Source organism: Pholcus phalangioides, unplaced genomic scaffold (assembly GCF_987345545.1).
Source record: "Pholcus phalangioides strain wild (caught in Gottingen) unplaced genomic scaffold, Ppha-v1.0 ptg000015l_1, whole genome shotgun sequence".
In the NCBI taxonomy this organism is placed as follows: Eukaryota; Metazoa; Arthropoda; class Arachnida; order Araneae; family Pholcidae; genus Pholcus; species Pholcus phalangioides.
Genome location: NW_028301608.1, coordinates 80,564,019 through 80,588,262, shown reverse-complemented (window position 1 = coordinate 80,588,262; position 24,244 = coordinate 80,564,019). Strand labels below are relative to the sequence as shown.

The 24,244-nt window shown below is 39.3% G+C and overlaps 1 protein-coding gene across 1 annotated transcript in view; it reads right to left on the bottom strand.

Moving 5' to 3' along the window:
- LOC149076777 (ATP-binding cassette sub-family G member 8) overlaps window positions 1-23,434 on the bottom strand; it is a 51,992-nt gene extending 28,558 nt beyond the window's left edge. The window contains exon 1 of the mRNA XM_089244446.1: window positions 23,211-23,434. The gene's annotated coding sequence lies outside the window, so the exon portion shown is untranslated. The remainder of the gene's footprint in view (window positions 1-23,210) is intronic.
- Window positions 23,435-24,244: the final 810 nt, after the last annotated feature.

Below are 24,244 nucleotides of genomic sequence, written 5' to 3'. Positions count from 1 at the left end.
AAAAATTAAACATTCTAATCCATTTTTCAACCAAAAAAATTCTACAAAGCTTGGCCTGAGTCTGGTCCGGCCGTCCATGTACGGCCCCTTTCAGTGTACACGAGCTCCAAGGAAAGATTGAGAGATTCTGTGCCTCTGTAGTCTAGTGCGTTCACCCGGAAAGTGAAAGGACGTGGGTTCGATTCCCCGCAGGGATTGTTGAATTTTCTCTCTTTCCGAAATATATCTTCGCAACAGCCAGTTGTTGAAAACCTTCGCAAAGAAATTCTCTCCAACGTTTAAGTAATCTTTTTCTTATGAATGACTAGCGATAATACTCGGCAATGCTCGAGTTTTCTTCAATTACTGGGAGGATTGAAAAAGTGACAAACCAATGTAAAGGCATGTCTGAAACGCATTGTTAGGGAACCACGGTAACCAAAGTAAACGTTCGGAAAGTGATTGTTGGGGCCCAAAAACCATTGTTGCTTCGTATATCTCTAAGCGAACTCAATATTTCAAAAATCGAGAATTCTACACATTTTTTAAAATTATTGATATGACAGAAACACCCCCCCTCCCCAAATTTCCACATTTCTACAGTATAATCAGCAATTTTAACACTGATTTACATGGGGATCATCCTTTGTCCGATCCTCAAAAGTGATGCTGAGTCTGACGTCTATTCAAAAGCTCTCATTACTGGGAGAATTGAAAACGTGGCAAACAATTATAAAGGCATATACACATCTGAAACGCATTGCTAGGGAACCACAGTAACCAAAGTAATCGTTCGGAAAGTGACTGTTGGGGCCCAGAAACCATTATTGCCCGACAGTTTTTCCGCCCATTTCGGGCACTTGCCCAGCTCTGATGAGCTTTTAAAGTAGCCTACGGTTCAATCCCGGTCCTGTTTGGTATATATGCAAAATTTGGCGACCATTGTGAAAGCATATACACGTCTGAAACGCATTGCTAGGGAACCACGGCAACCAAAGTAAACGTTCCGAAAGTGATTTTCGAGGCCCAAAAACCACTGTTGGCAGACAGTTTTTTGCTCGTTTCAAGTCGGGTCCCATTTGGTACATATTCAAAATTTGGTGACAATTGATCTAAAATTGTAGATTTGTATAGAAAACACACACACACAGAAAATCAGTTTTATATATAGAATTACCAAATCACGAAAGGAGGAGTCAAGATTTTGCAACCAACCCAAGCCGGATTTCTTGTTTATCGTGTTGAAACTAATTGTCACCCAAATGAATATTTTATGCCCAGATTAATGGCCTTAATTAATCGTCTTTTCGATTCACGTCTGTATATATTCATGTTGAGAAAACAAAAAAAATTTCAATTTCTTTTTGATTCATTATTTAACGATGCAGAATAAATTCTTTCGTGATTCCAGGCGCAATTAAAAGTTTCACACAATTAATTCCATCGATAATGATAAGCCTCTTGTGATTTTTAAAAGAGGATTAACTTAATGAGTTACAGCTCCTGGGGGAAAACCTGCTTTGTCCTTCCATGAACAAGGTCGTTAGTGAATTCTTTGGGTCGAAGACACGAGCCATTCAAAACATCAAATAAGGGCAAATAACAACAAAAAGGAAAAAATGCATATGCTGCTGCATCAGCAAACTGAAAAATAGCGATTGATGTGATGATCAACGAATCGGCGACGTTCGTTAATTAGGGAAACCACAAACGCAGCACGAAATGCTCTTCCCACTCACTCTAATAGGAATGATTTTTCGTCTGAGAAATCGAATATGCAGTGAAACTTCGATACTCTTCGGAACAAAAAAAAAATTGCGGTAGGCTGTGTCATAGACACGGCAGCAAGTTATGACGTGAATACGTTTTTTGTGCCTCGAATCGCGTGTTAGGTACTGGTCTTTGGAATAGCTACTACTAAACCACACATGCAAATCGTTCACATTCCTCTGCGGAACTTCTAATGAATTTGTATATGTTGGAATGTACGTGTAGAGTGGACCTGACGTGAAATTTTGCTTGTTTGTAATGTGTAGTGCCACCATCTGCCATCAGTTTTTCTAACTATGAGTGAAGTGAAATGATTGAAGCAATGCGAGTCCGTCGCTATGACCACTACATCGACTGTCTTTGGAAAATTATTTGCAAATGATAACTTTGCAATGTCGTCTATTTTCTATTTTGGTTGTGAAAACCGGGCCGTGGGCTTGAAAATGTTGAGAACCACTGCTCTAAACCATTGTTTCTCAACCGCCGGGCCAGACTTTTCCTTGGGGCCCTTCTTGAAAGGGTTATTATGCAAATTAACTGTAAATTTTTTGGACCCTATTTGGCTCGGGGCCCCCCAGATTGCCTCAGCCTAGTTACGACCCGGCGCCGAGTTCTGACATCAGTCAAACCGGGCCGTAATTGATTGACAGTTTCATTTTTCCCATTAATTTCTCCAATTCATGTGTACGGCTGGGCCTTTCACTCGCAAAAAATGAAATTTACCGGGCCGCGCTCTAAATGATAATCATTAAAAAAACAAGAACAAAATAAAATGTTTTCGTGAGTGAGTTTTTCTACTTGTTCACTTTTAACTTGCCAAAGCAAATTTTGGTCTCTAAAAAATAAACTTTCTTATCATTGCTTTAGACCAGTAGTTCTCAACCCAGAGGCCACATGGCCTCTTTCTGGTCCTGGGATATTCTAAGGCAGTGTATCACAACCCTTTTCACTCTCGCAGCCCCTTTTTTGGAACCGATTTCCATGGTGGAATCCCTTTGAAGTTTTCTTTGTTTTTGATTTGATTGTGTCATGACGGTTGGCTAAGAAGGGGGGGAACCACAAAGGTGAACAATAGGTCTAAAGTATAAAAAGTCGCTAATTTCATCAGAATCAATTAGAAGTGATCCTCAAAAGAATGGTAGAACAAAGTCTCCTAGACCAGTGATTCTTCACCGCCGGGCCACGATATCAGGCAAACTGGGCCATGAGTGATTCAGTTTCATTTTTTCTCATTTATTTTCCATTAGTCGTGTGTATGACCGGGATTTCCAATCATAAAAATGGAATCAATCGGGTAGCGGGCCCTCAAAGGTTGAGAACCACTGTGTCTTAGATTGCTACTCTCAGTCTAGGATGCTTTGGGCGAGATCCACCTTATTCATAAAGTTTTTCCGAGTATGAATTTACTTAGAAATCAATTCAACGAATAGAAGAGGCTACTTATTCGCGACCAATATTCGAACTCAAAAATTGGTCGAGAAACGTTTTTGAACCCCTTACCTGTGATGTCTGAACCCAGTTTCCGGCAACTGAAAAGCGCTTCCGTGAAGACGGAATTGAGTTTATTCACAGCTCTTAACGATTTTATACCCAAAATTAAGCATGGGGGGGGGGGGGAAATCGATAAAATCCTTTGATATTTTGGTCACAGTGAAAGATGTGCAAGGATGGGGCGTTGAACACGTCTAATAAGAGCTGCTAATCAGTGCCGAATAACACAATGATAATGTGTTACAGGTTTTTTTTTTTATAGTTATGTAAATCACGATGACGAAACAATTTTTTTTCCAGCTGCTTCTAAAAGAGAAGATTCGTACATTCTTTTCTCAACGACGTCCTATATAAATGTAACATTTTCTCCTCCCAAGTTCGTTATTGGAAACCCGCATTCATTGAGAATACGATTCACACACGAGACCTATTCCTAGAAAAACAATAAATACAACGGTAAAGAAACAAAAACAGAAATTATTTCCCGAAATGAAATCATCACGCGTGGAAAGAGAAGGGAAAAAAAGAAATGCCATAAAAGAATTATGAGAATCGTTTTATGTTGCAAATAAATACATTGAGTGTAATATAAAAATAACAATAAAAAAAAAACAGACGAAATTTTCATAACTTGGGCATCATGATGCGAGAAGATATTCGAGCCGAATGTTCCAGATATTTGAGAATGAATAATGATGGCAAAAAAAAACAGAATTCGTGGAGGTTTTGGTTTCGCTTCAAAAGATTGCCCGCTGGCTGCTGATCACTATTTCGCGTCGTACGATTATATGTATTTTTGTTGGCGGCCAAGCATGCGTGCAGCTCATTCGTGATGATGATGTGACCCGCTCTCCTGTGCGAGTTCCACTAAACCAGCGGCAGCAGCAACAAATACACACACGTGAAAAGAAAAGAAAAAAATCAAATAAATGTATACGACTTGCGAAATGTGGTCCCGTTATGGGATTCTGCCCATATTTGTGCTCCAGAAGGAATCTCTTTTCTTTGTTGGTTGTCGTATTGTCAGAGGAGAATAGGAAAATCATGTAAAACACATCGTTCTCTCCAAAAAAAGAAAGCAAAAGTGACAAACGCAGACAGAAAAAAAACTGATCGAAAAAATATCTTATGTTTTATTAATGAAATAAAAACGCTACTGTATCAGTAAATTGGTTCGAATGTATTGAGGAGTCATCTTTCTACCGACCGAGGCTTCGGATCTTGAAAAAGTGAGAAGCAGAATAGTTGAGATTTGTGAAGAGATTTTCTGAGTTACAGTATTGCAAGGATTGACAGATCGCAGAAAAATCTAGTTGCTAGAACGATATAGATGAGTGGAGCGATATAAATTTTATGTTAGGAGAGCCAATCATTTTTTCCCCAGAAAAAGTTTAAAAGTCTAAAGAAAGAAATTTTGGACCTAGAGGACATAGTAAGCATACCTACGAACACTGTTCTGCCACTAAAAATTAGTTATTTTTTTATGAAGTTCTCAGACTAATTCAATAACAATTCGAAAATTTTAAGCGCCAATACCCATTTTCAGGTGCCATGGAGTGCAGGATTTGTAAAGCTACGCAGTACTATATTGTTAAAATCAAGTTCTATTGGTCCATCTCTATGATGATACACCACGACAATATTTAGCGTTGCTTACGCCCCCGTGCAAGCACGTATTTTAAGCCTTCCCTGCCCGATTCACTCGAAATGGTTAATATTTTCATATTACAAGGTTTATTCCACATGAAAAAAATCACTATCATCGAGTTTCTGCTTTAGTGTGATGTTATGAATGATGCAGAACTGTTAATTTGAAATGTATATAAAATTCATTTTCTGTGTGTGTGTCTGTGTGCATGTTATCTATACAGATCTACAATTTTGGACTGATTGCATCCAAATTGTGTGTATACAGGTGATTCAAAAAAGATGGGGGGAAAAACTTTAATAGGTGGTAGTACACACAAAAAGAAATAATTTTCATCAAAGAATGCATGGTCTAAAACGAAATGCAAACGTGCTACACGGCGCAACATAGTAAAACCGAGGATACGAGGAGAAAGCCCAAGAATAACGTATACGTTAAAAAAACAATTTTAATGAATACACAGCTCGTGTGAGATTATAATTGGCTGATCTGACACCATCTCCAAAATCTCGTCTTCGACACCTGCTGGCAAGAAAGGATCTCATTTCGCACAGCTACCGATGCAAACGCGCGAATGTTTTCGGATTGGGCAATTGCCTGTGGGAGAAAACACTCACCGTACATTCGTGCTGCGTCTGTGGCACTCCGTTTGCAGCTCCGTAAATGAAATGCCTGTCTGCTTTTTCAGTATTACTAAAGTGCGCCATTATACCGTACGTTACAACTGTTAGAACGGTTGCACGCTGGAATAACTTCACAGGGCTGGCGTCCGCGCCTTTTCTTCACTGAGACATGCTGATTTATATACGGGTTCTTCTTCCCCAAGTTAAATTTGCGTGCATGGTGTTTTTTCCTCCCGATAAATTTCAACGGGAATGGCATTTTAACGTTTGCGGAGCGGCCGTTTCAAAACGCGCGTTTGCGTTTCATGGTAGACCATGCATTTTTTGATGACAATTGTTTGTATTGCAATGTACTATTACATCTTAAAGTTTTTCCATCTTTTCTGAATCACCCTATATACACCACAAGGGAACCGACTTGAACATAAGGCCACTTTAAAAGTTCATCAGACGGGAAAACGCCCTAAATGGGTAAAGAAACTGTCAGACAACAATGGTTCTTGGTCCTCCACAATGACTTTTGGAATGTTTACTTTGGCTACCGTGGTTCCCAAACAATGCGTCTCAAACGTGTTTATCCCTTTACGATGGTTTTATTGGTAACTTCTTCAATGCTCCCAGTATATGAAGAAAAACTGAGGCAGCGCCAGTTATTGTAGCTAGTTTACTATAATCGTAGCGCAATGGTTAATAACATTAATTTTATGTTCATACTAGCTATACTACCCGGCGTTACCGGCTTCGAGGCGCAAATGCGAGCCAATCTCCCCGTTAAAAAGTCTAGCCACAGAGAGCAACAAGCCTACAACGGTACAAATGTCAATCATTACACTCGCTTCACTTCTGAAATACAGATAGCAGCACTGAAAAATCAGACAACACTATATACGCACTCAGACTGTTAGGTACACACACTTCCGGAACAACTCGTTAGTAAATTGCCAATGGCGATAGACCGGAGCTGTGCTCGGTTGAAAAGAAAGAAAAGTGGCAAACCATTGTAAAGGAATATACACGTTTGAAACGCATTGTTTGGGAACCATGGTAACCGAAGTAAATATTCCAAAAGTTACTGTTGAGGCCTACGTACCATTGCTGCCCGACAATTTTTTTTTTTTGTCCATTTCAGGCATTTGCCCAGCTCTGATGGATTTTCAAAGTAGACTATCGTTCAAGTCGGGTCCTAATTGGTATGTGTATGTATGTACATATATATATATATACATGTAAAATTTGGCAGAGGTCAGTCTAAAATTGTAGATTTGTCTAGAGAACACAGACAGAAAATAAATTTTATAAATATAGATTGCAACTAAACTGATGGAATAATAAAATGTATCAAAATACTGAAGAAAGAAAGTGCATAGATATTTTATGTAATATAATTTAAATTTAGTATGGGTCTGCGACACCCAACCCGTGCACCCACGGAACATTTTCTCACCCGTACACTGGTTGATGGTTTCTATGATGGATTAAATAAATATTTTTTTAATATCTTTGATGATCTTTTTTCCAAATTTTAAGCCCAAAAAATCCGGGGGAGGGGGGCTCCTAATACACGTTAAAATACAGTATGCTGACCATAACACTGCGATGCGTGAACGCACCATCTGCCCATAAGTAGTAAAATTTGAGGTATTTGATATTCGTTACGCAAAAGCAAATCTAAAAACGATTCCAGCGAAGAAAAGAAATTACGTCTTTCTGGCTTATTTTCAAATGTCGACAGACAGATACGAAGATACACGAGAGAAAAAAATGTGTCCCACACTTTTGGTACCTACGAATAGGTGGCACGCACGCAACTATAAATAAGGCGAAACTGATCACTATCAACCATTCAATATGGCGAAAAGAGAAATGCCGGTCTACTTTTATATACGTATATATTTTCCTTATGGCCATCGCAATTGCATACATAATACCATTTTATACACGCCCGATATATAATCTCGCTTCTTCACCATAAATCGAAGTTTTTTTTTTTTGCTTATTTCATTTGGTGGGTTTGATGATAAGCAAGATTCCTGGCATTTCTCCAAAAATACACCTCTATTCAAATGTAGCGAAAAGCAAATAAAATAAAAGAGAAATTCCCATGTCTGTACGCAATTGTCCTTGAAAAATGAAGGATAAAGAAGAATAAAAACCAGTCACACACATTATTTGGTATAAATATGTGTGTGTGTATGCATATCACCCCGAGGCAGAAAACTTATTTTGAATGGTAATCCCTTCGTAATCTTACATAGAATATAAGAAAAGCTTCGGTTTCGATTCCTTTTATTGAAATCGTGAATCTTCCTCCAGCGACCATATACTTTTATTTTCACTATATGTATCATTACAGACCTCCATATGGAGAAAGTACAGTGGAGGCCGCTTATATTGGAATTAAGGATAATGTTATTATTCAGGTATCGTTATCATTTTCGTAAAGAACGGACCGGAAGTACAGTGCAAGCCACTCAATGTGATCTCATTGGAATTTCTGATAGCAATAATCGATAGAACTTTTTTCAACAATAAAAAATATCAAAAAATCCTGATATTAACTGCGATGACCACATGTCCCGTTTGGTTTAATTTGTATCCAACAAAAATTTTAAATACGTCGATTTTCAGACGTTTGGGCTAGAGTTCAGTGAGCTTCCCACTTGTCGGGGTTTCATGCAGAGTCATCCCAACATCATTGGCTTCCCTGGCAAAGCGATATTCTGGGCTCCCAACAAGGGAAAGGCCGAGGGGGACGATTCTAAATTGTTTTTTTCGCACTATAGAAGGGCTCGTGAAAAATCTGTCTTGGGGGGTCTCGTCAGAGATCAAAAACTAGGGATCCGCTATAGGATGGGGGGGGGGGGCATGCAGTATTTAGTTGAAGTACCAGCAGCTTACATATTTACAAACTACGCTCGAACATAATAGCATCAGATATCTTCATGTAGGCCCGTTATAGATAACATCTGGTGGGTCCTGGCTCTATGGACAGTTCATCCACATTTCACTTGAAAATATTCACAAATCCTTATTTCAGACCTGAATTTTTTTTTCCGTGCCCCCCCCTCTACTTGATTTTCATCCGTGGTTTCTTAGAATAAATAGCCGAGGACCAAAAGGGGGGTCTTATAATTGCTGCCGCAGGTTGAGCGTCACTAATGTAGGATGTCAAAAGGCATACCATATCTTCTCTTGAAATACATTTCTATTTTTCACACAAAAAAGGGAAGTATGGTCACCCTGTTCGACAACGGGTGTTTCATATGCACCCCCCCCCCCCAAATGACGGGCCTGAACATAGTAATCGGTTATTATCAGAGGCGCATTTATGCTTTCCACCGTCTACTGGCTACACTAATTTTGTCGTCCTTCCACCATTCTAGTCAAATTTCCTTGACGACTATTTCCCCGAATTCACCACAATGTTGTATAAGAGCTTGGCACCCCCCCCCCCACTCCTGTTTGTGTCTTTTGGTCACTCTTATGCTCACATATTCTATATGTCACTCGTTTAGTCATTCACATGCTTGCACACTGTTTTGGTCATTCACATGCAGGCTCATGCTCTAGGTCACTCTTTGGATCATTTACACGTTGACATATGCTCAAGATCATTCTTTTGGTCATTCACATGCTTTCACACCCTCTAGGTAATTTTTTTTGGTTTGGTCACACACTGATGTAATCCCCAGCTGTCTGGATTTATTGAGGGTTACACAAATTTTGCCGGCCTTCCCCCATTCTATTGATTTCCTTGGCCACTAATTCCTCAAATTTGCCACCCCTCTGAATTTGCTGCCCTAGGATATAGCCCACTAAGCCAGCACCTCCTAGAGATAGCAACCCGTGCGAAGGCCTTCTAAGTTCATCTGTTACGTCATTGGGCCAAATTAATAAAAAAAAAAGCAAAATATTTTAATTTTTTTTTAGTAAAAGCAAATCCTTCTTGTGTTGGCCTTTTACTCGAGACTGAAGTAAGTAGTTATTAATAAAAAGCACCTTTTACTTACTTGCAAGAGCAAATCCTTCAGAAATGGTGAGGTTGGTCAGTAGCAGATTCATCCGTGAAGGAAAAGGTTGTTCCGCGTTTTAATTCTGCTATGGCTGAGTTAGTGAACGTGAGAAAAGTGAAAAATAAAGTCTCTCGTCGAAACCCACATACCTCTGATTTTAAAAGATTTTGTTTTGAAGAAAAGAATTTGGAATGGCTTACAAATTACTTTATAGATGAAAAAAGTCGAATGTAGAGGCGGGGTGCGCTTTCATCATCGCAAAAAATGAAAATATGCTTGCGGTATTTCGCTAGCTGATCCTGGTTATCAAAATGGAATTGACGAGGAACTTGAGAGTTTCGCAAGCTACAGTATCGCTGACTGTACGTGCTGTCGTAGACCGTTAATAGCGCAGGCCGAGAGCTGGATAAAATTCTTCACTACGCAAGATGTAATACTAGAAGCAAAGAATAAAAATATGGCAGAGAAAATATCGATTTCCAACAGCTATTGGCGTGAATGATTGTGCCCATGTAGGGATACTGAAAATAAAATCCATGGCGATGAGTACATAACCCGTAAAGGGAAACCAACTATGAATATTCAAGCAATTTGTGATGGCAGAAAAATTTTCACAAGTGTTGATGTTAGTTGACCTGGATGTGTTCACGACTCCCGAATCTGGAGAAATTCTGAGGCCAGAAAAAACCATGTATAAAATGCGGGACACGGTTCTAGTGGCTGATGACGGTTATGGACTAGAACCTTGCCTGATGACTCACTTCATTCTCAAATGCAGCCGAGAGTGCAGGAAAGAAATTCAATGCCCTTCTGAAAAAAGTAGTTACCATAGAAAGGTGTTTCGGACAGCTGAGAAACTGAGAATTCCTATCCTGCAATATATTTGTCGTGTAAAACTGGAAAATATCCAGAAAATTGTGATTGCTTGTGTTTTTTGCACAATATAGCCAAATCTTTGGGAGAAAATTACGTTGAACCATATGAAGGGGGACCCTCAAGAAAATGAAGATACCGGAGGCGTGGATTATGATGGGAATAGAAATCGCCTTCGACGTTAAGGAAAAGTGGCGAGAAAAAAATTAGCTAACATAGTAGACAATTATCCTCAATATAAAAAACTTGTTTCAACTCAAATTTATAAAAATTCGTGAGCTCACAATCAGTTCGAGATTCAGATTAAAGAGCCCCTGCAGAGAAGGGAGTTAAAGGGCTAAAAACAGCTGATTTCCAGGGAACAACGTGATTTTGGCTCCTGTTCACCTTTTACTGATAGATGAGAAGGATTTACCTACGAGTAGAAAAGCACTACCTCCTATATCCTGTATATAGGAGGTAGAGTGGTAAAAGGTAATGATTTTTGAGAAGACACCAACGAATAAGGCAAATACACGTTGGTGTCTTCTCAATAGTCTTGGGCAAAGTGGATCAACTCTTCTAGGTAATGATTATTAATACAGATTGAAGGATTTGCTTTTAGCATTTCCTTTTACTTCAATGCATATTCTTCTACTTCGACCTTTTTGCTCGAGAGCATTTTCTTATTTCCTTTTTATTAATTCGGTCCATTAAGACTACCTAGCAAGTTTGCCACATTTTGAACCACAGCACTGCTGACGTCACGAGCAGCGTGCGGAGAGGCCTTCTATCTCTAGGAGGTGCTGGCTAAGCTTTCCCCCCCCCCCTTCTCATAAATACACCACTGGTTATTATATTCAAAAACCCTAAGTCTCGGTATGATGATATTAAGGGGCGTGCACTGTATTTTGAATTAATTCAGACGCTTAGAAAATCTGATTTCAACGCTATAAACAAGTAAGCGACAATTTTACCAGCACCAGATTGATTACCACCAACGCAAAAAAAAAAAAAAAAAAAAAAAAGGGAGGCTCGAACCATTTTCACGCATCTGCTAGTGTTTTGTCTCGAGCATTCTTTTTCCAGCTGAATTTCTGAAGACAAACCGCTGCTATAAAAGTAGCTTCGGGGTTCCCTCGGCGTTCCTGCTGGATGAGTAAGTCAAACCACAACCACACAACGTTGAGGCAATGAAGTCATTACTGGACGGAGTTCACACATTACCCCAGTAAAATCTAAAGAATGTGGGTTGATCGGATTATTAGGCCATTTATCATCCTTGGGAAACTTGTGGCTAAAATCTTCATTCAGAAGCTGCTGTAGGCAGATTTTTTTTTCTTTATCGTATTCTGAACGGGATATTAAAAAAAATCCATGTGTAGTTGCAACCTCCCATATATCCGGAACCCGAAATAAACTTTCACGTATAAAAATATGCAATACTCAAGGATACGTGCAGGCTAAAAGAGGGTGGCGACATAGAATTTCGTCAGGAAATGAAAGCAACTTCCAGTATGTTACAAAAGTACTTTAAGAGAGATGTTAAGTGAAATACTGTATTATAACAGAATTGTTCCGCCATAAACTCGTCCCAGCTGTGAAACCTCACTACAATGCTACTTGATTTAACGACAAATCCTTCTACAACGACATTTTTTCAAATCTTTAAATCATAGTTTCCCAAACTTTTTGTTCTATCGTCTCCTTCAAAATTTTTTTGTTCTCATCGCCCCCCAACTGAAGTTAATCCATGACATTCTATACTAAACCTTAAGCATCTATCGCCCCCCGGACCCTTCTATCGTTCCCTTGGACCCTTCCATTGCCCCCGGGGGCGATATTGCCCACTCTGGGAAACACTGCTTTAAATTCTACGATAACCCCCCCCCCCCCACCAATAATGGTATTTTTGAGTAGATTTTGAAACCGTTACAATAATATTGTTTTTATATCTCGCTCGAAATATCCTTCGGTATGTTTTCAAATTTGTCATTCATTTTAGTTCTTCCGAGGACATCTAATAACATACAGATAGTGTTTACCACCTGATCACCGAAAGTGTTGAAGTTTTCAGTGCCACTACCTTTTGTGCGATACACCAAAAAGTGTATTGCAATAAACCTCTTTATAGAGGCAATATAACATACTGAATTTTGTTTATCAAATAATCAATTAAAGTTTAAATACTCAAAAGAGCTTTTTTTTTTAATATATATATATATACTCAAAAAGAGCTAACAACGTCGAGTTAGGGAAAGATGTCAACAGCAGCATAAATTTGATGCCACGTGATGATAATGTTTCATCTCGATATAACGGCAGTCCCCCTACAACAGGGCTGTAGAGTGGTACAAATCTATTGCCCGAGGCATATAAAAATTCTTACCAGGCGCGTATATTTTTCAACCACATGCCCAACATGAGCGCATAAAAAAAAAACAAAATATAAAAAACACTTTCGTGTTTCCATTGTGATCATCGTGCTTCTTAGCGTCCCTTCCCTGCGACATTTGAAATAAAGGCTTTAAAAAGCCCAATTAGAAAAAAAAATCTAATTTAAAATCTAAATTTCTTAATTTTAATAAAGGCCTAACTTTTAATAAAACTGAAACTACCACAAGTTTGGGATGAGTCATTGGGCGTGACTCCCCGTAATAACTGTATGGGTGCGTAATAAGGCAAACTTGGGTTTTTATGGCAACGTGTTCTGAAAGTCCTTACCCATGCATTTTTCTCCAACCGTTAGTCATACTTCAAGTAAATAACGTGCCCATTTGCATGTCATTTATTTTGCTAGGCCCCACAACCCTCTAGTGGGGGGGGGGGGGGGTATAAGAAAGAAAATTCTGACAAGGGACGGTAAGTAAAATAAGATTGGAAAACAATGTGCTGGTTTCGTCATATTAATAGTCACAGTATTGATAAGGCAGATTCAGCTGATGATTTATGCCAGCGGTTCTCAACCTTTTTTGACTCGCGGAGCTCTTTTCAGCATATAATTTTATCAAATTTACTGATTCATTTTATTTTCCTCGAGTCGCTGCCCATGGGAGATGCACACGGAGCACCGGTTGAGAACCGCTGATTTATACTATTCTTATGTATTCGTTGTTTCTTTTTAAAGGATTATGTGAATAACTATTACATGAAACTATTTTTTGCGGTTATTATTAACACAATTGGAAATGGTTTTTTTTTTCATGAAGTAAATCCAGTAATAATATTTAGTTCTATTTATCGGGCATGTATTTTTTTTTAACTCGCATGCCCGACCTGGCGCATAAAATTTTGGACATTCGACCAGCCCTGCTCTACAACGATATTTTTTGTTTGTCCGCAGAATATCGTTATATGGAGGTTCCACTGTAAAAAAGAATGATTGTATCATGCTTGCCCGGTATGCAAGAGGGCCCGGCAGAGACGTGTTGACTTTTCTTTCAGAGTTCACCTCAGCATAATATCCGGAAAATAACTTTCCTTGAAATCTGGAAGAATTTTAAGAAAAATGTAGAAAACACTATTATGGAAATTTTCACTGCAGAACATTTCCAGCAGCGGGAAGAAACATTGCAGAACAAGGCTTCGGTGAAGGAGAGAAACAATAACTGAAAAATAAGAGATTAAATACAATGGGAAAATTATAAGGTCATATTTTAATGTTTTTTAGGTCATAAATGCTTGCGTACTTTTAAGATTTTTAGGTCATAAAATCCGAGCCCAATTATAACGCATAAAAATTGGTATTTGTGCCTAAAAATTTCCAATTCCTATTTTGACCTGTTATTTGTCAAATTGTCAAATTCTGATTTAGAACTCCTCATCGTTTTCCTTACGACTCATGAAACAAAAATGATCAGCCAGGCTATTTAAATGACACTGAATTCCACAAAAACTATTTGGGGGGAAAAGAAGAAAAAAAAAAGTTTTTGAAGTAAACTTTTGGCTGGACATTATCGAATTACAAATCTCGGTACCACTTCACAACAAGGTCACGAACTCGGACTTCCAATCACGGTACAGAGGGAATAAGATTCTTTAACCTTAGTTTTCCACCCTATTAATCGATTTTGAAAGCTTCATTTTCTTTTCTTTTTCATTTGGAAATCTGAAAAAGGAACGTGTGGAGGAGGAATGAGCAAAAAGCAGAAAAAGTGGAGATTGTCTCTTGTAGAAAGACTCGGGTAAGCAGGCATCCGATACGGATATAGAATCACGTAATGAGACGACAGCCCTGCTCGTTTGTGAGCTTGATTCCTCCGTGGAAGGACGCACACACAGCGAAATGACTTCCACCGATGGACTCACCCAAGGCGTAAATAGAAGACGAGACACGATACAATTGAGAGAATCCAAGCAAAAAAAGAGAGAGGGTGGTAAAAGGTCTCAAAGCTATGTTGCGAGATATTTTTCCACTTGCTTCACGATGCGGTCATCGACCCTTTCGGGATTGAAGTAACAGCAGGTGGTTTGGTGGCTTGTAGCTTGTCAACTTCGGAGAATTCCTCTCCCCACCTCTCATTTCCAAAATGCGATCCAATTTATCGGAGGTGGAAAAATAAATAAATGAATAGAAATACAAAGCACATGCGTTTGGTGCGTGACTCAAAATCAAACGCGTTTGAAAAACACTCCAAATAAAATCGATAGTTTTTTAATGCAAATTTTGTGTTTTATCGAATAGGCAGCTTGAGGCAAGAAGAAAATGTAGTCACGAGGTTATGAATAATGATCCTTTTAGCAATTATAACATTGAAGGTTCCTGTAGTAACGGGAATAGGGTGGATGGGTTGGGAATCTAACTGAATCACCGCCAATTCTGATTGAACTAAATGCGAATACAAGATAGGAGGAAAAATTATATTCCAATAGAAATGTAATCATGGATCAAATGATATCAAAGAAATTTTTTTTTAAATTTAAATGCGAGTTTAGAGCGTTATGTCTAGGGATGGCTCGAGTTTACATGCCCCTAAAGACGATCCTAATGGGATGCTGACACAGTTCTATTCAGGAGACCATGAGATAAACATTTTCTTTTATTCGTAAAGAGCCACACACAATAATTTGTGGCAATTGTCTTTGCCAAAAAAAATTTGCGTGACCATACGCCACGCTTTTTAGTCAGATTATTTTACTGTCTAATTATGCCCGGGGGTAAAAGGCAGTAAATCGCCAAGTGATAGCCCTGGGCTAGTCAGCCATCAGTTGTCTAACTATGCCAGATAGCTTAATCCAAATTACAGCTCTTATTGATGAGCCATCATATCCTGTGAAGAGGAACTGTAACGAGGCGACTTTTATTAAGAAATATGTATTTCAAAAGGCGTTTCTGGTGCTCCAGAGACCAGACAAATAAGTGGAATTTTTAATCTGCCTTCAATTGATAGCTCCAGAAGAACATGGATGTAGCCGCCGCCCCCTTCTCTCCTCTCCCCCCCCCCCCCCCCGGTGATAGAATACATTCTTGTTCTCGGTATTACTGTCTAATCCAGCGGTTCCCAACCGGGGGTACGCGAAAAGAAAATGGTAATGGCGGCCATCCATCTAAAGAAAGAGCAAAATGATTTAAAAACATTAAAAGGAATTTTTAAAAGTAGGTAGAGGTTTTTGCTAATATTGTCAGTTGTAATATATTGGCCTTCCCTATCAATAAAATCTTCTATAACAGAGGGGTTGCGTCCGCTGGAAGGTTCGGCCTTCCCTTGTCCCGCCCAACCTATGATCCGCATTCACGCACTCCTTCCTCTCGGCTCACTTTTCTTCGGCGTTTTAGATTCGATTGTTGACACATGCCGGGCTGCACATAAAAGCGAAGAATTAATTCGTGTTGTGTTTAACTTTTGTTGTGGGCGTGTGTATTGAGGCGTGTGCGTGTTAATCTCACAATTTTCTACGTCAACGTTTCTACCAAGCACCTACTACTCACGTGATTTGCGCTATGGATCAATGGCTAAAAACTAGATCTGTGTGGAAGCGGACTGAAACACCAAAATGAAATACCGTGCACCTGTAAACGTGAAAACATATTTTAAATCTTCCAAAAGTGATTCTGCCAAAGCTACCGAAACCTCCTACATTAGATATCGTATTGCGAGACGAGGAAAAAAAAAAAAATCACACTATTGGTAAAAAGATGCTGTTTGCAGAGGAAAGTGCTCTTATAATGAGTTTAATATCTCTGTCAAGTAATACGGTGTCTCGAAGAATACAGGACATGTCAGACGATGTTGAGAGCACAGTCATAAGTCACGTCAAAGGTTGTGAATTATTTGTCTATCCAAGTCGACGAAAGTACCAACGTTGCGCAATATTCTGTGCTACTTGTGATTGCTAAGTACTTGAAAGAGAATTCGAAGTAAATCTTTTTATTTGTCACCCATTGAAGGGGTCGTACGACTGTTAAAGACTTATTTGAAGCAATTAATCATTATTTCCTTGGAAAAAGAATTTAATGGTCAAAATGCATTAGGCTCACAACAGATGGCGGAAAATCCCCGGAAGGCTGCCACTCAGGCCGTCGTAGCAGAAGTCGCTCACAAAATGAAATGGACTCGCTACTATATTCAGACAGATTCCTGCATCAAAACCGCTGTCTCCAAATTTACGCAACGTTCTTGATGAAGCGGTAAAGGTTGTCAACTTTTTTTGTCAAGGTGAATCATACCAACTACAGGTTGTTTAAATTGTGAAGACATGGGCATCCTTCACAACGCTTTGCTTTTGCACACCGAAGTTAGGTGGTTGTCCCGGGGTCAAGTCCTGACGTTGCCGTTTGAACTTCGGCACGAGTTTTTTGGGAAGTGTTTGAAACACTTCACGATTTCTTGTCACAAGCTGAGCAAAATTTAACAGTCGGCCACTTGAAAGGATTAAAATCCTCGTTTGAAAAATATTTTTCAGAGCCGGAAATGGGTGATCGGTGAACATCTGATCTTTTCAAAGAAGAGTATTTTGAACCGGCTTTATTGGCGGTTTCAGAAAAGGAGAAATTGCTAGAGCTCGCATCAGATACCCCTCTGAAGATCCTCTTCAATGACGGAATGGTGAAACTAGTCAGTTTTTGCGCTTGCCGCGGTGATGAATACGTTGTAGGCCATTTAATTTAATTCAACATGTACGTTTTTTGAAGTTTTTCGAAAACTGTAATGGGTGAAACAGATTGGGGGTACGCGGAAAGGAACCGAGCCAGCTGGGGGTACGCGGACTGAAAAAGGTTGGGAACTACTGGTCTAATCCATGACATTTTCAGAAGCGTGATTTCATGTAAATGTTTGCTATTAGAATTTTTTTCAAATTTTGTCATCTGAATGAGCCTAAGCTGCCGCCCCTAAGGGGTCATTCAAGTATTACGTCAGCATCGGGGGGGGGGGGGTTGAAGATTGCTTACGTCATCAACCACCCCTTTTTGAAGATATGAAATATTCTAAGCTGCTGACGGGGTCAGTGTTTTGCTGACAGGGGGGGGGGGTTCAAAAAGAGCTGAAAATCTGCTTACGTAATACTTGAATGGCCCCTAAGAACCTAGCGCACCCCTTGCTGAACCCTTTAAGCGGTTTTTAAAATTTTCCTGATCCGTATTATAACTGCCACAGTAGAAGAAACTACACTCTTGTAGAAATTGCCACCTGTTTTCAAGATTTTTTCTTTCGATTGCGTGGGTTGATAAATGCTTTCCCCTCGAAACTGAGAACAATATTTGAAAATTTTAAAAAAAACAAGGGAGAAGAAAAAGAAAAGATCGTTTTCTGTTATTTATGCTGTAGCAATAATATTTATGCTACCTCGACGAGAAAGGAAAAACATCGTCTCTGTTCCCTTCTGTCATCAAACTTTGAACAAAAGCTGACTCCGCCCACTGGCAGTTGATTGACAGGACGGGAAACGTATGTATCAGGAGAAGAAAACCTTGCAGAGGTATTCGGACTCGGGGTTGCCGGAATGAGAGCGTTTTAGAAACCCGAGATATCTCTGGATTGCCGCTGTAAGAGTTAATAAAGTTTTAACAAGGGGTGGCTTATGTGAATGTTGAAATTCGAATCATAGAGTTTCTTTCTCCTTCAAATCAAGCACAATAGCAATCTATCACCTAAGTGCAATTTAACCCCTTCGCTCACAGGCTATTGGCAAGAAATTGGGATGATCTCTTTGATGAATAGGCGATAAATATGGTAACCTTGTCGTAGCCTAACCACACGGAGAAGGAAAAAGTAGAAGTGGGAAAAACAAATGAAAGAAGAACAGTATAATAGATAAGTTATGAGTGCGTATTGAAGTAGATTTCTCTTTTCACCCTCACACAACCTGTTCGGTTTCGCTCTTATATATATAGTCGAATCCCGTTATAACGAACTCCAAGAGACCGGAGAAATCACTTCGTTATAAAGGAATTTCAGGTTGTTTGCATTGTTCTATATAAACTTATTAGAGGGATGAGAAAAGTATTCGTTAAAACGAGATTTTCGCTACAACGGTATTCGACTGTAGTAGTAGGATGCAATCACGTGGGGAAAAAATCACTGATAGAAATATAGAAATAAACGGAGGTAAAAGTAACAACTTTTTTTCATAGGGTTACCGTATATACTCATAGGGTTACCGTATATACTCGTGTATAAGCCGAACCCCCCCCCCCCTCACTTCATTACCACCAAAACCACAATAAATTGAAAACCCGTGTATAAGCCGACCCAAAAAAAAATCCGTGCATTTCAGAGAAAAAAAAATCTTACATTTTCATGCAAAATGAATAGCTTGTAGGAATTTACAATAGAAAATGATTCAAACATTTTAATCCGTTTCTTCTGAGTCTCCAAGCTCATCGTAATCCATAAGATCATCATAGGGAGTGCGGCATCTTCGTTTTTATCTTCATCTGGACTGTCTTGTCGCCATTGTCACTTTCAAGGAGGATACCATCTTCTGTTCCGTCCATCGCATTGCTGATGCAACATTTTTTGAAGGATCGGATGATAATTTCGGCGGAAAAAGAATTCCACGCCTCATGAGGCGTACCCATTGGCAGGTTTCTTCAAGGCACCACTTTTTGTAGTTTCTTTATCATCGGAACTCATCCATTCGATCTACAATTTCCTGTCTTTTGAAAGACTTGTTGATGCTCACATAAGGCTTCACAATCGACATTAGCCCACCTGGTATCAAAGCCAATGATGTTTTCGATTTCTTTGCCCCGTCTTTGATATTATCGGGGTTTTGAACATATCCCATACCAATAATGCCGGTTTCTTGAACACTGCTATAAAAATGACTACTGATTGTGGGGGTCGATATTTTCTCATCAAAAACTGCCCCGAGTATAAGCCGACCCTCCCTCCCCCCACCCCCACTTGAGGAACGAATTTTTTCAACAAAAAAACTCGGCTTATACACGAGTATATACGGTACTTTTCAATAAAGCTTCGCGATGATGAGAAAAAAGAAAACGGACAACTTGTTTGAATTTATTCTACTGGCGTTTGGACGCACTATTACATCCTTGATCGTAAAGTGGTTAATGCTGGAAGTGTGTATTTGTATCTAACAGTTAAATGCATAATCGCACACTATTTTACACATGCGAGACACATTGATAGATGCAATAGCATGTGATGTTCTTATTTGACTCTCTTAAGCGAGAGTCAGAGCTGCCTTTAGGTGGTGTGTAATAAGTGAGGTCGCACCGGACTCCACGTTTTGAGGGGGAGGGGCCTGCATTTTACGGTAGCAATAATTTCTTTCATAAATTCTGAATTTGCATCAATTCTGTAAATCTGCATTTTGATCTAGAAGGAAATAACTCTGGGATTTGTTTTGTTTTTTCAATAAATTCTAATCTTCCACCATTTTTGGAACTTTCATCCGTTCTGGCAATTCTGAAATTATTTCTTGCATTTATTCTGCATTTTCATTGTTTGAATATTTTCGATTCGCCTCTCGCACAGAAGAAAAAAAAATCGGGGCCAGGAGGCCCTGGTGAGGGTGCAAGGAATGCGGTGTGTCTGGGCGGCAGTCAAGACTTTTGTCCAGAATTACACTATGAAAGTTTGATAAAATATCTTTTACAAAACTTGAAAAGATAACCAATAAGCCTTTTGGGTTACATTCGCCTCGAACGTAACCGATACGCTTATTCGTTGCAATTTTCAAGTTTTACAAAAGAACTTTTACAAAACCCATTTCAGTGAAATCCCCGCCTTAGTTAGATACCAGAATTTTTAAAATTTCCAATAGGATAAATTCACATGACGTTACGCTTTTGAGCCACGCCTTGACAACGAATATGTTGAGAAAATCTGAGGGAACAGACAGGGCCTGGGAGGATCTAGAGATCGCTGGTAAGAGGGATAATTTCACAAAATTGCTGAAAAATAATCTTATTGACCATACGTCCCACAGTTACCGCATCAGTCCCGGGTTTTTTTTTTTTCGTCCCAACTTTTTGAAAAAATGACACGGTTTTTCCTGTTTTTTAGTTGAATTCTTTTCTTGAATTTTTTTTATTTAATCAAAAACTTTGACACACATAATTTTCAACGGATTGGCTGAATGCAATATTACGATATCGAAGTTCCGAAAATTGCATTTCACATAGATCCGCGCCTGGCCTAGGGTCGTAATTCTGTACCAGGAGACAAGAATGTACCCTGTCATAACGGTCAAGTGTGCATGTTTGGTGTCCAGCAAATTTTTCTATAACGGTCAATTAAAAGCAAAGGGAAAAATTCGGCTTCTTTACGAATGTCCGACTCTGGAGCACCAGAAAGTGGAGCCATTCAAGTCAATTTCTAAATAGAAGTCACATCGTTATAATTCTTTACAGGATAAATGTAAATAATGATGACTCATCAGTGAGAGAGAGCTGTAATGTGTGGATCAAGTTATCTGGTATAATTATTAACGATAAAATAATCCTGGACAGAAATGCGGGCCAGTTTCTTCGAAAGCGGAACGTATGGCAGAGCCTTAACTTGCCCCGGGCAAACATTTTGCTACACCCACAACTTTGAAATTCGATAATTTTGTACCGGTGTTCTTTGTTTCCATCTAAAACTGCCGTCCCTCCTAAATTTTACCACTGGGCAGTTACCCCCCCCCCCCAGTTCCGGCCCTGCGTATATGGTCACAGACATTTTGTTTAGTAGATGTGCGCTTTGTACTAAAAAAAAATCAGGTATATCCCAGAGTAACCTGGACTCTCCGCAGCATGACGCAACCCACACCGGTAAAGGGCTTACATCCTGGAAGGGACAGAGCCCGGGTCTTGTCTGGTCTCGTCTGACAGTTACCCAGGCCAGCGTTTCTGAACTTAAAAACCAATGAAAAAATTTCAAACATTTGCATACCGTATTACGGGGCATTCCTGTGTTTTTGGTCTTTACGACTTTTTCTATGCATTTTTTTTTTTTAACGATGTTCATTTGTAATGCTTAGTAAAATCATAAATATTTTCACGACATAAATTATAACAATTACGGCTATAAATGTAAATATTCATCTCACATTTTACAACAGGTTCAATATCATTTTCTCAATTTTAATAACAATAATTGGTGATTTTGCCGACTTATGACATGTTTTCATGATAACCGGCGATGTCCCGTATTTTACCATATTTAAGATCGTAGTTCTTAATTTTCGCAATAAAACATGGTCAATGGGTCACTTAATTTTTTTTTCGCCAAATACATTTCGGTTACAGCGATTTGTAGCAGCCCTTTGTTGCACAAACCCTTCAGAAATTGTAGCAGTAATTAGCAAATTCGTCAGTAATTGCATATTTTTTTGCTTACAATTAGTGATATCCCGTATTTTGGATCACAATTTCCCGCATTTTCCTCGATGAGGTATGAGAACTCAAGTGTGAAAAGGTACCTATAATTTTTATTTAAATCCCATATGAATGTTACTAATATCAATTGCAACAGTTGGGTAATTTTTCATTCAGAGTGAGAATTATAGTATTAAGTCCACCTGCGAACCCCTATGCCATCGTCGTGGTCCATAAGTCAGACCAACCTTGACCCCCGCTCTGTCCCCACAGGGGATATAAGCTGGTTGTCGTGGTCCATTGTTTAAGAAACGCTGACCTAGGAGCTAAGTTCCATCAAGACTCCTGCCAGGATACGCTGCATATGAGGCTTTTCACACAACAAGGGCAGAGATACGGGGAAGGAGGCAATGTCCCCTACGACAAAGGTGCAGTCGACTGATCTAATGTGTATATATGAATTGACATCGTCATCGTGCCCCCCTCCCCCCCAGACTTTTAAGTCTACCTCCGCCTATGGCACACAGGCGGCGGTTAAGCTTGGGCCGCCCCTGTAGGAAGTGGAATGGCCCGGTGACCCCTTGGACCACCTGTTTAAAAACACTGAACTAAATGATAAATAGGAAGGGAGGAAAAAATCACTTACCGAAATGATTCGAAAGCGTACTCTACAGAGATAGTATCGTGTACTTTCACCCAAAATGCCTCGGCACCAGCCTTGGATATCTCGCAAATGCCTTTCAGCGGATTAGGCAACGGCAATGTCAAATTAATCAATCTATCGATCAAGGATATACGACTGCTAATAATTGGTCATTTGCGCCAGCGCGAAGTATAAATAAATAAACACCCTTCGGCGATTCACGTTTAAAAGCGTATTTATCGCCGCATTTAGAACATAAATTCATCTACGTGCTGCGAATATTAACGTAAAAAAATAAATGTATTCGTACTTCTATAGCGGTTGGAGTACACACACACACACATAATATTGTTTTGGTGGAAAGCTTAAAAATACTGTAAAGAGAAAAAGGGCTCCGACGAGAGCGAAAACTCGTCGTACTCACCTCAGATCATAGAAGTTTTATCCCAAAGGAATGCGAGACGAGTCATAGAGAAAATAATTGTAAATAATTACGACAACAACAATTAATACTAGAGACTGTAAATATTATTAAATATTGGCACTTGAACACATGACCGTAAAACACACATTGGCACTAAATTCCTCCGGGAAAAAAAATGAAACACACTAGAGAAACTTGCACTTGTAGGAAAATTTCACTCGCATGAGTACGCACAGCATTAAAATGTGGCAGCCCCCGATCGTTGGCGAAATTATGTCTACTGCCCCGTCGCCAAACACCAGGCCAATGTATGTATTGCGCAACCTGTCCGATTTGTTGTACGAACAATCAATTATATGCGAACATATATACAATGAAACCTCGAGATAACGATTCTCTGAGGACCAAGAAAACATATCGTTCCGTTGTAGAGGGATTATCGGTCAGCGCCTACCTTACTCGGAGCGGCGCCCGATGCGAAAATAATAGGCGCGGGGGGGCTCAGTCCCGATTTTTCTCTTTGAGAGAGGAGATTCAAAAATCAAGAAAATGAGAAAATCATGGAAATTCAGAATGAATGCAACAAATAATTGCAGCAGTCATGAAAGCTCAGAATAATTGAAATAGTTTCAGAATAAATGAAAATTCAGAATAAATCAAAGAAATAGCTTCAGAATCGATGAAAATTCAGAATAAATCAAATAGTTTCAGAATCGATGAAAATTTAGAATTTATTAAAAATCATTCCGATAATGGAGATGAATGGTGGAAATTATTGTGACCGTAAATGTGCGGGGGGCCCCAAAACACGGGGCCCAGTGTGTCCGCACCTGTCGCACACCCCTAAGGGTATCTCTGATTAACGTTGTATCGAGAGGCAGCAGTTTAACATTAGAATATAGGCATTTCCAAACAAGACTTGAAAAAATATCGTTGTAGAAAGATTTATCGTTATATCGAGTATCGTTGTAGCGAGGTTTCACTGTAATTGTTCTTTCCTCACCGAAGAAAAAAAAATACAGGGTGGACGAGAA